Source organism: Myotis daubentonii, chromosome 3 (genome assembly GCF_963259705.1).
Source record: "Myotis daubentonii chromosome 3, mMyoDau2.1, whole genome shotgun sequence".
Classification (NCBI taxonomy): Eukaryota; Metazoa; Chordata; class Mammalia; order Chiroptera; family Vespertilionidae; genus Myotis; species Myotis daubentonii.
The window spans coordinates 198,570,450-198,581,771 of record NC_081842.1 but is presented as its reverse complement, the minus strand read 5'-3'; positions in this window follow the sequence as shown (position 1 = coordinate 198,581,771).

The window sequence follows — 11,322 nt, the reverse complement described above, 5'->3', positions numbered from 1 at the left end:
GAAACGAATCCAAATTCTAAGCAAAGCTACGAGCAGAACTTCCCTTTTTATGGAAGAGCCAGCCCTTTGTGCACTTAGTGGTTATCTTGCTGGCGGCCTTGAAAACTATACAGTTCTCAGTTCTCATGGCATTGGGCGTATCTAGTCTCTGGACTACAAGGTCAGACAGCTAAGTTTATCTTCCTCATTATTCAAGCAGGCTAAAGCGGGCTGGAAAGCAAAGTTATTTTTTCAGAATAAGAGGCCATCTAAAGAATAGCAGAGAATTCCAAACAGTAGTTTTACAAAATAGGGGTTTGCCTTCTCAGTCTGAGTGAGTGGAGAGCTAGCAAAGGAAAAATGTTGAAAAGGCCTCCTAGCTCAGTAATAACCCAGCCTGAACCTGAAGGACAGAATGAAAAACCAGTTGGGTCATTTTGGACTACCATGGCAGAAGAAGATGAACAAAGATTATTTACTGAAAAAGTAAACAAGACATTTTCTGAATGCCTAAACCTGATTAATGACAGATGCCCCAAAGAAGAAGTATTAAACACACTGAATAGTCATTTGATTAATAGTCAAAAATAGTCATTGATTAAAAATATTCCAGATGCCAAAATACTTGTTAAGTATTGGATAGGCCTTGCACGTGTCAAACCACTCACAAGTTCTATTGAAAATATTATCTCAACAGGGACAGATCCAAAGACAGAGAAACAGCAATCAGACTATTAATCCCCAGAGGGAAAGTAGGGGAGGGAGGGGGTAAGGGGAAGAGATCAACCAAAGGATTTGTATGCATGCATATAAGCCAAACCAATGCACATGGACAACAGGGGGATGAGAGCATGGGTGGAGGGGGGCGGGCGGGGGAGGAGGATGGGGGTTAATGGGGGGGGGGATGAGGACACATTTGTAATTCCTTAACTAATAAAGAATTTAAAGATTAAAAAAAAAAAGTCCTCAAAAAAAAAAAAAGAAAGAAAATATTATCTCAGTCTTTGAGAAGGCCATTCTGGCAGGAAGGAGCTCAGCCTATTGAAGAGATGCGACATGAAATTGCAGATATTCTAACAATGAAGAGTCAAGAAAAAGTTAAATTTGGAGAAAACCTTGAGGAGGCTTGTGCAACCAAGGAAAAAATCCAAGAAGTCATCATTGAAGATATTGGTGTTAATCGAGAGTCAGGAAAACCTGAAATGGAAAATAAACATGTGGTATTTCAAGATTGTAAAAAAGAGCAAGTACACAAAACAAAAGAGCAAACCAATGATGTTAAAACCCCCAACACAGAAACTAGGGAGGGTTGCTTAATTAAATATAATGTGTCTACTACACCATACTTGCAAAGTGTAAAAAAGAAAATGCAGTTTGATGAAATAAATTCTACATTTAAAGAGCTCAAACCATTGCAACAAAAAAATAAAGATACATAAGAATAAACTTAACTAAGGAGGTAAAAGACCTGTACTTAGAAAACTATAGGACATTGAAAAAAGATATAGAAAAAAAAAATAAAGAGCTCAAGTTTCTAATACCAGTTAGACGTTCTCAGCGACTTCAAGACAAGACTTCTAAATTGCCCGATACGTTAAAAGACCATTATCCTTGTGTGTCTTCATGGGAACAGTTAACAGAGTTGTGGGATGACACTGATGCTTTTACATGCCGCCCTAATGCAGCACTGTGCCGGATGTATTTGGAGACGGGAACAACAGGAGAGAAATAAAGCTATGATAAGAAATAAGGATTTTATTATTCCTGGGGTATTTGTTTGTTGTGGCGTCATATGTCTTAGTTCAGGAGTTGGCTAAGTTACCTAAGTATTCATGGGAGTAAACTCTTTTACAATATTCACATAATAGATGTTGCCTTCTGCTTGTCAGAAAGCTAGATCCTATATTGCCTATCTCAACAGAGTAAGATTTTCTCTAAGGTAGCTCAATTTTGACAACTAGGTTACTATGTTCTTTTAGTATAATTAATGTCAATCTATTTTCAGTGGTATTTCTAAAATAATAATACTTAAACTTGTTTTGTAATATAAAAGCTTAACTGTTAAATAATGTCCCCTGAAACATGATAGTTACATACAATAAACAGTTCTCTTCTTCCCACACACACGAATATCATAATAAAATTATGTCTTTGAACTGATATTTAAATAGCATTTATCCTCTACCAGGTCCATGTTTTCAAATCAGTAATTGGCCATTGTAAGAGCTTAGATGATTTTAAAACTGTAACATGAATGTGGTTGAAAATCACATGCTTGGGCCCAAACCGGTTTGGCTCAGTGGATAGAGCGTCGGCCTGTGGACTGAAAGGTCCCAGGTTCGATTCCGGTCAAGGGCATGTACCTAGGTTGCGTGCACATCCCCAGTAGGGGGTGTGCAGGAGGCAGCTGGTCGGTTTCTCTCTCATCGATGTTTCTAACTGTCTATCCCTCTCCCTTCCTCTCTGTAAAAAATCAATAAAATATATATATATATAAAAAATCACATGCTTGGGCTCATTTATGTTCATATATTCCATTTGTATAACAGTACCTTCCATTGTCTTCTCATGTTCTAGAGAGCAGGATTTTTATTCTTTTATAAACTGCCTAATATGTAAACAATAAATTAACATATCTACATAAAAAAAAAAAGTCCTAACCCTAAGCCCTAAGCCCTAAGCCATAAGCCCTAGCCCTAGCCTTAGCTCTGTGATCGGCAAACTGCGGCTCTCCAGCCACATGCGGCTCTGTGGCCCCTTGAGTGTGGCTCTTCCACAAAATACCACGTGCGGGCGCACACGTACAGTGGGATTGTAACTTCGTGGCCCATGCGCAGAAGTCGGTATTTTGTGGAAGAGCCACACTTAAGGGGCCAAAGAGCCACATGTGGTTCGCAAGCCGCAGTTTGCCGACCACTGCTAGCCCTAGCCCGTGCCCGAGCCCTAAGTAGAAATAACTGAGTTTCTTAGCATTTGCTTGCTGCTTTTGCTTTAGGTCAGTGGTCGGCAAACTGAGGCTCGAGAGTCCATGCGGCTCTTTGGCCCCTTGAGTGTGGCTCTTCCACAAAGTACCAACTTCTGTGCATCGGCCACGAAGTTTCAATCGCACTGTCCGTGCACGCCCGCACGTGGCATTTTGTGGTATTTTGTGGAAGAGCCACACTCAAGGGGCCAAAGAGCCGCATGTGGCTCTTGAGCTGCAGTTTGCTGACCACAGCTTTAGGGCATAAGATAGTTCATTTCACAGTTTTCCTACTTCAAAGCTTGCTTTCAAACATGTTCTACACGTGTTTCTGAGGAAAATACATATTTTCACACAGTGAACCAGTATACACAAATATATACATATCTGAAACAAAATTTTACAAAATAGTATTGACTGGCCACAACACATGAATCATGCTAACATTTCCAGTCTATTTCTTTTGTTTTTATGCCAGTAAAAACCCACTAAATTTATTTCACAATCTAACGGGTCAGGACCCACAGTTGAAAATCTCTGTTCTAGGGTAGATGTAAAATTCTACAAATCCATGAGAACCACCCCTCAAAAGAAATAAGTTAGGTTCCTCTTACCTTAAACTTTCGAAGACAGAGCAAGGAGAAAAAACTGTACTTATTCGGTAGGCAGCCCAGGTTCCAACAACCCACACAGCGCCAGGAAATGTGTTTAAGTACCTAGTCTGAGCCACGTATATAACTTCCACCTGTGCCTGCCCTGGCCTTGGTGGAAACAGAAAAGCTGTGGCCAATTTCATGATCCAGATCAGCTCTGACCAATGGAACTTCTATCAAGAATGGAAGTGTTTGTACCTGTGCTGTTCAATGCAATCACCATCAACCTCCTGGGATTACTGGTCATTTAAAACAGTGGTTCTCAACCTTGGCTGCACATTAGAATCACCTGGGAATCTTGTTAAAATCCTGATTCCCGGGCCTCATCTTCCAGAAATTCTGTTTCTTTGTTACTAATGACGAGGCCAGAAATCAGGATTTAAACAAGATTCCCAGGTTACTCCCTCTGCCTGGGATCTCTTCCCTGACTCTGCCTAGTGGTGCACAGGCCAAATCTCAGATCACTGTCTCTTTTTAAAGAGTCCTTCCCTATGTCCTGATCCAAATTAGGTCCACCCCTACTATACGCACACAATAGTTCAGTCTCCTATTGACACATTAAAATGTATGGAGTGCCCAGCCGGCATGGCTCAGTGATTGAGGGTCGACCTGTGAACCAGGAGGTCACAGCTCAATTCCCGGTCAGGGCACATGCTCAATCCCCAGTGTAGGTTGTGCAGGAGGCAGCCGATCAGTGATTCTCTCTCATCATTGATGTTTCTATCCCTCTCTCCCTCTCCCTTCCTCTCTGAAATTAATAAAAATACATATTTTTTAAAAATGTGTGGAGTTGTTTAATGTCTATTAGATGGGGGCATTGTATTTTATGTGCATCTATTTTATGTGCATTGTATACCAAGAATGTAGCATCGCTCCTGGCTCAGCACAGTGAGTGACACGTGGTTTGGAGAATCAATGAATGGCTGTCCTGAAGAGAGCTACCAGGTTATTTACTGCAACAGCCAGAGCTGAAAGAGTAAAGGTAACTTCTGATCAAAATCGCCTCACAATGAGAAGCAGATTATTAAAGGTACCTAAGACCAATTGAATTAGAGGCAAGTGGTAGGTTAGCAGAGTATCTTCTCCTTCTGGCCAAGGAACTGAGTTAAAGGGCCACTGGCTTAAAAAGCGAGGAAGAACTTTGAGGAAAATAAGGTTAACTTTTCAAAACAAGGAAGCCTCTAATCAGAAGTCTCCTGGGGAAGCTGGCCACTCAGATACCTAGTCATACAGTCACTTGTGGAAACGCAGAATTTAAAGTGGACACTTGAAAGGGAAGCAGCTGGCCCCTGCAGCCCCTTGCTCACACGGTGTCGTGTTTTCCAGTGTTATCCTGAGAAGCGCAGCTGTTCCCATAACTCAAGGCATCTTTCAGTCATTCCTTTGGTTTTCTACTGATTATCAGATATTCTCATAAAGGCATTGCATGTCAAGCCATGGCCATTTACGAAAGCCAGGACACTTCCAGGGAAGAGTAGACAGAGAAACCCGTGACTCATGTCTGTCTCCCTCCCCTGAACCAGCACTGGCAGCATCTTCAAGGCAGAAACTGGATGCTGCGTGTCCTGTTTTCCTGGAGCCCAGAGCAGAGCTGAGCACAGAGCTAATGAGCAACCAAGGCATTGAATGTACACATGAGTAATGGGTGGATGAGAGTGTGTAACCTCGCCAAGCCTCGGTTTCCTTATTGCCAAGTGATTCATGGAGTTTTCTTTTCACTAAAATGAAGTTGTCCCTCCAGGTCAGGGGTCCTCAAACTTTTTAAACAGGGGGCCAGTTCACTGTCCCTCAGACCGTTGGAGGGCGGGGCTATAGTTTAAAAAAAAAACTATGAACAAATTCCTATGCACACTGCACATATCTTATTTTGAAGTAAAAAAACAAAATGGGAACAAATACAATATTTGTATTTGCATGTGGCCCACAGGCCGTAGTTTGAGGACCCCTGCTCCAGACATTCATTTAAGAAGATACTGTGCTTTTAACCAGACACACCTGTGCTCAGAACCTATGAGGACATTCCTTACAATCACCAGAGCCCGCTCTCTCTCTTTTTTTCTTTTTAATTCTCACCTGAGGATATTTTTCCATTGATTTTTGGCTCAGTGAATAGAGCGTCGGCCTGCGGACTGAAGGGTCCCAGGTTCGATTCCAGTCAAGGGCATGTACTCTAGGAGAGTCTTTCTAATTACCTTTTCCTGCCTGTGTGAGGTACCCTCCCCTGGGGCCCAGTGCTATCCTGTGCTTATCTCTGTCATGGTTCTAGTCATATTGGATGGAAATAATCACTCTGATCCTCTTTTCTAATCAGATTGTGGACTCCTCAAGGACAGGAAGGTCTCTTACTCAATTTTTTAAAAATATATTTTTTATTGATTTCAGAGAGGAAGGGAGAGAGAGAGATATATAGGAACATCAGTGATAAGAATCACCGATTGGCTGCCTCCTGCATGCCCTCTACTGGGGATCGAGCCTGCAACCCAGGCATGTGGGTTTCACTCCCCTATCTACTCGTAAGCACCTTTAATATTTTAAATATATTTTTTTCTTATTCAAATATAAGAGAAGTTGGCCCTGGCTGGTGTGGCTCAGTTGGTTGGGAATCATCCCATGCACCTAAAGGTTGATGGTTCAATTCCCTGTCAGGGCACATGCCCCTGTTGCGGGTTCAATCCCTGGTTGGGGGTGTGCAGGAGGCAGTTGATCGATGTTTCACTGCCACATCAATGTCTCTCTCTCTCTCTCTCTCTCTCTCTCCCTTTCATGCTAAAAATCAATAAAACATCGTGTGTTTTTTTTAAAAAAGAGAAGTTGCAAAAACTTTAGATCAAGCATCCCTAACATGAGAGCATCCCTAACATGAGTTTCAGGGAGTGCTAGTTCTGCAAGTTGCCTTGGGATAAAAGTTTACAGTTCAAGTTTGGGAAGCCTGAATTTCTTTATCACCTCTTGAAGAGCCATGATCAACATTAGCATATTAAAACTCTTAAATTCCTGTAACAAAGAAAACATGTTTAACTACAGTTAAATGAAGATTTTCCAAATTTATTTTATCATATATTTTAGTTTTTCTCTCAAAGGTGACCTAAGATAAGGACTTGAGTACAGTTAGTTTGTTGAGAAACAATTTCAGAAAACGAAAGTGAGGGGGTGGGAAAAGTGAGGCAAGTTAGGAAAGAAAGACAATCCAGAGGTATTAATGAACTCATTACCGCTATAAACAATCGGGGTTTAGTTTTGCTAAGAACTCTCTAACGATTCATGTAGAATGCACCACAGAGTTGTCGAGCTTGAGGATAAGAAAGATTCAGCATTCATCCACTGAATCGCATCCCTTATTGTTTGCGAGTTGCTCTAAAGCAGTGGTCGGCAAACCGCGGCTCGAGAGCCACATATGGCTCTTTGGCCCCTTGAGTGTGGCTCTGCCACAAAATACCACGTGTGGGCGCGCACGTACAGTGCGATTGAAACTTCGTGGCCCATGCGCAGAAGTCAGTTTTCGGCCTGGGCGAGTCTATTTTGAAGAAGTGGCGTTAGAAGAAGTGGGGGTTGTCCGTCGGTCGGGCAGGCGGCCGCGGGATACACAGCGCGGGGGAGGTACACTGTTTTGAGGTACATTTGTTGAGGTCAACCCCTTCCAACGCTCCCATCCACACTCGTCTGTCTGAAGCAAGTATACAAGACGAGTGTGGATGGGAGCGTTGGAAGGGGTCGACCTCAGCGAACGTACCTCAATCAGACTGAGGACGTTTTTAGCAAAGGCCAGCTTAGGAGTACCCTAATTAAGTTAATAACAATGTACCTACCTATATAGTTTAAGTTTAAAAAATTTGGCTCTCAAAAGAAATTTCAATTGTTGTACTGTTGATATTTGGCTCTGTTGACTAATGAGTTTGCCGACCACTGACCTAAGCCAGTGGTCAGCAAACTCATTAGTTAACAGAGCCAAATATCAACAGTACTTCTTCAAAATAGACTCTCCCAGGCTGAAAACCGACTTCTGCGCACGGGCCATGAAGTTTCAATCGCACTGTACGTGCGCGACCGCACGTGGTATTTTGTGGAAGAGCCACACTCAAGGGGCCACAGAGCCGCATGTGGCTCGCGAGCCACAGTTTGCCGACCACAGACCTAGGCTGACACCAAGCGGGCAGTGAGGTGCCCTCCCCCCTCCCTTCCCAGAGAGGCACTGCCATTCTCAATGCAATGGGCAGAGATGAGAAGCTCAGCAAATGGTTGGAATAATAATACCAGCTACCACAAGAGCCTAAAGAGAAAAACAGGTATCATGTTAGGGCAGGTGCTATTATTGCTCTAATTTTGCTGATGAGGAAATTGAGGCTTAGAGAGATAAGGACCACACAGTCATATATTCTACATTTGCTCTTAGAACTGGAAATTTGAGACGCTGACTCAGTTTTTCTTTGAATCATGTTGTTGTTAATAAAACTTTATCCCTGACCGGTTTGGCTCAGTGGATAGAGCATCGGCTTGTGGGCTGAAGGGTCCCAGGTTCGATTCCAGTCAAGGGCATGTACCTTGGTGGCGGGCACATCCCCAGTAGGGGGTGTGCAGGAGGCAGCTGATTGATGTTTCTCTCTCATCGATGTTTCTAACTCTCTATCCCTCTCCCTTCCTCTCTGTAAAAAAAAAAAAAAAAATCAGTAAAATATATTTAAAGACAAAACAAAACAAAAATTTTATAGATAGTCTAGAATACCCTCTGCCTGCTATAGTCTATTTTTAGAGGCCAAGCTCGGGAATCTGCGAGGAGCTTGCTTAAGCTCAGCATGTACAGGGAGAGGAAAAGGCTCCAGACTAGAATGTTAGGAGGTTTGGAGGCCAGTCCAGAGGCTCTGCCACTAAATCACTGTTCAACTTCAGAAAGTTATCTAACCTCTTTCCGTCTAAGTCATCTAAGACTCTGAGAGATCAGAGTCTGCGATTAATATGGTTATTCTGGCTCTAAGATGCTAACATCTAACTTTACTATTCCCAGTGGAACTTGAGGTGTCCCTCTTAGAAGCCCTGTTCTTTGTTTAAAAATTTCCCTGAAAGAGACCCATTTATGTTCATTTACATATTCATTCATTCATCCATTCATTCATCAAAGTTTTATGGAACGCCCTTGGCACCAGGCTCTGCTCTAGACATCGGAGGTGCGGAGATGAATCAGGCCCACTGTTTGGTCTCTAAGTTCATGATCTATTGGAGGAGACAGACCGAGACGCAGATAATGATAAAACCTGTGGGAAGTTGTCCCAATTACAAAACAGGGTGTACAAAGGAGGTATACAAAGATGCTGCACCAGGCCAGGGAGGAAGTGGCAGAGAAGAGAGAACAGCATGAGTTCAGCTGCGGGCCTCTGGGGTATGCAGGAGGAAGCATCCAGGAGCCCACTGGGTAGCGGGGTCTGAGGCTGGGGGAGCTGTAGGTTCAGGATGTGGGTTGGGGTCATTCACAGCAGATGATCACTGAAGCCCGGAGCACACATGCTATTGTGATTTCCCTTCCTACGCTGTCCCCGAACCCGTGGCCTGACCGCACTGGGTGGTCACACACACTCACCTTTCCCAGGAAGGGTCCTGCGGGGATTGACCTAAGCTGGGTGCAACAGTGAACATGTGCGCTCGATAGGGACAAACGTGCCGCACCAATTCCGTTTTATGGCCTTGTCTGCTGCGGGAACACGTAGCGAGGGCACCGGGTCATCCTCGGTGCAGCCGGGACATAAATCAGCCAGCCGCCTGCTTCCTGAGGCCCCGCCGAGGAGGACGGGGCCTGCCCAGCCCTAACTGGGATCAATCACAGGCCGTTCCCCTGCCGGCCCGAGTTTCCTTCCACGGACTCATGCAGGCCTGGCCCCAGGAGACCCTGCAGAGCAGCAGCTCTTGGGTTGTGTCTGTGACAAGATGCAGAGCTCTGACCTGGACAGGGCGAAGGAGAGATTGCTATTTGGAGAAGGTAATGCTGATGGTAATGAAGCAGCATCTTCCTTTATTGGATGCACCGGGCCAGGCACTGTGATGAGCGCTTATGCACGTTCTTTCATTTTAACCTCCCAATAACTTTCTGAGGTAGGGTCTATTGCCGACCTCATTTTACAGATTAGGAAAACAAGGCTCAGGAGATGGAGTGATTTGCTCACGGCCACCCACCGAGGAAGCGTTGGGGCCCTGAATTCAAACCCAAGTCTGTCTGTCCCAAAAGATGAGTTCTAAAGAATGGCAAAGAGACAGCCTGTTCTTTAGAGTCAAACAGGCTTGGATTCAAATTTTGGCTCCGCTGTGTCCTCACTATGTGATCTGAAGCCTTGGTTTTCTCATCTGTGAAATGGGGAAAACAGAATACACCTTGTGACAAATTAGGAATAATATATAGAGAGTATCTATAAGGCTCACCGAGTGGTAGTGTTATTATCATTGCCTTTGTCTCTGACCTTTGCTCACCACATTCAAGCAGACGGAGGAGTGTGTGCACAGGCTCACTGAGGCAGCACATTTTGAGGCCTGAAAGTGATCTGATACGGTTGAAAGTGAAGTGAGGGGCAAAATAACTGAGAATTGAGGTTCAAAAAGCAGACAGAGGCGGGAGCATGCAGGGTTGCCTTGGAAACCATTATAAAGATTTAGGGCTTTATTCTGAGATCAATTAGAAGCCATCTATAATAATAATAATTAAAGCCTAATATTCGAATTAGACAGGACAGCTGAACGACCTTCCGGACATCATTCAGATGTCCTTCCGGATGAAGCCATGGTGGTGGGGGCCAAGGCAGAGGTTAGGGGTGATCAGGCAGGCAGGCAAAGTGGTTAGGGGCGATCAGGCAGGCAGGCAGGTGAGTGGTTAGATTGTGAGAGGGATGTCCCGGATTTCAAGAGGGTGCAGGCCGGACCGGGCCTCTAGTTGAATAATAATAAAAAGGTAGAGGAGTGATATATTTGATTTTTGCTTCTCAGAGAGATGCTTTAGGCTGCCCATCTTTTTTCCCCCCCAGTACCCCAGGGTATACAACTGGGCCTAGGACATGGGTGTTCAAAAAATATTTGTGGAATAGGTTTGCCCAAAGTTACTGTTTTATCCAGGCCTGCCTGATTATGGGAAACACCTCTTGCTAGCCCAGGTAAAGAGGATGCATTTTAGGGATAATTGGAGGTGCTGTCTATAGAAAGCCAAGAACAGAGGCTAGAACAGGAGATAATTCTAGATCCAGATGGCCTCATGTCTCCATCAGCTGCAATGCACAGGTGCAATCTGCCTGCATCTCACGTACCCACTTCTTTCCTACCTGCTGGTCTCTCTCATTCTTAGTTTTGGTTTCCCAAGCATGTTGGTTTCCAACATGGTCCATTGTCGTCTCACTGTATCTTTCTAGATTGTGAACTTTCCATCTTAGCTCCTTTTGATAAATGGCCAATTACTTGTTTCTTAGTTCAAAATATAAGAGAGAGACTCTGATCGGCCTAAGCTTATCTTTTTTACAGGATGAATCTGAATAAAATGCATGAATACCTGAGTAAAATCAGGATCCTGTGCAATAAAAAGAAAGGAGGAGAGTTGTTGGGTAGGCAGTCAATAATGGCCACTGCATTACACAAATACTTGTTTAGTCACAAGTTATGATACGTGCTTTGAAGGAGAAGTACAGGGGTTAAGAGAGTGTAACAGGAGGGTCAGGGTTGAGCGTAGGGTAAATTTTAAAGGGCCTATGAATTACCTGTGCTTGA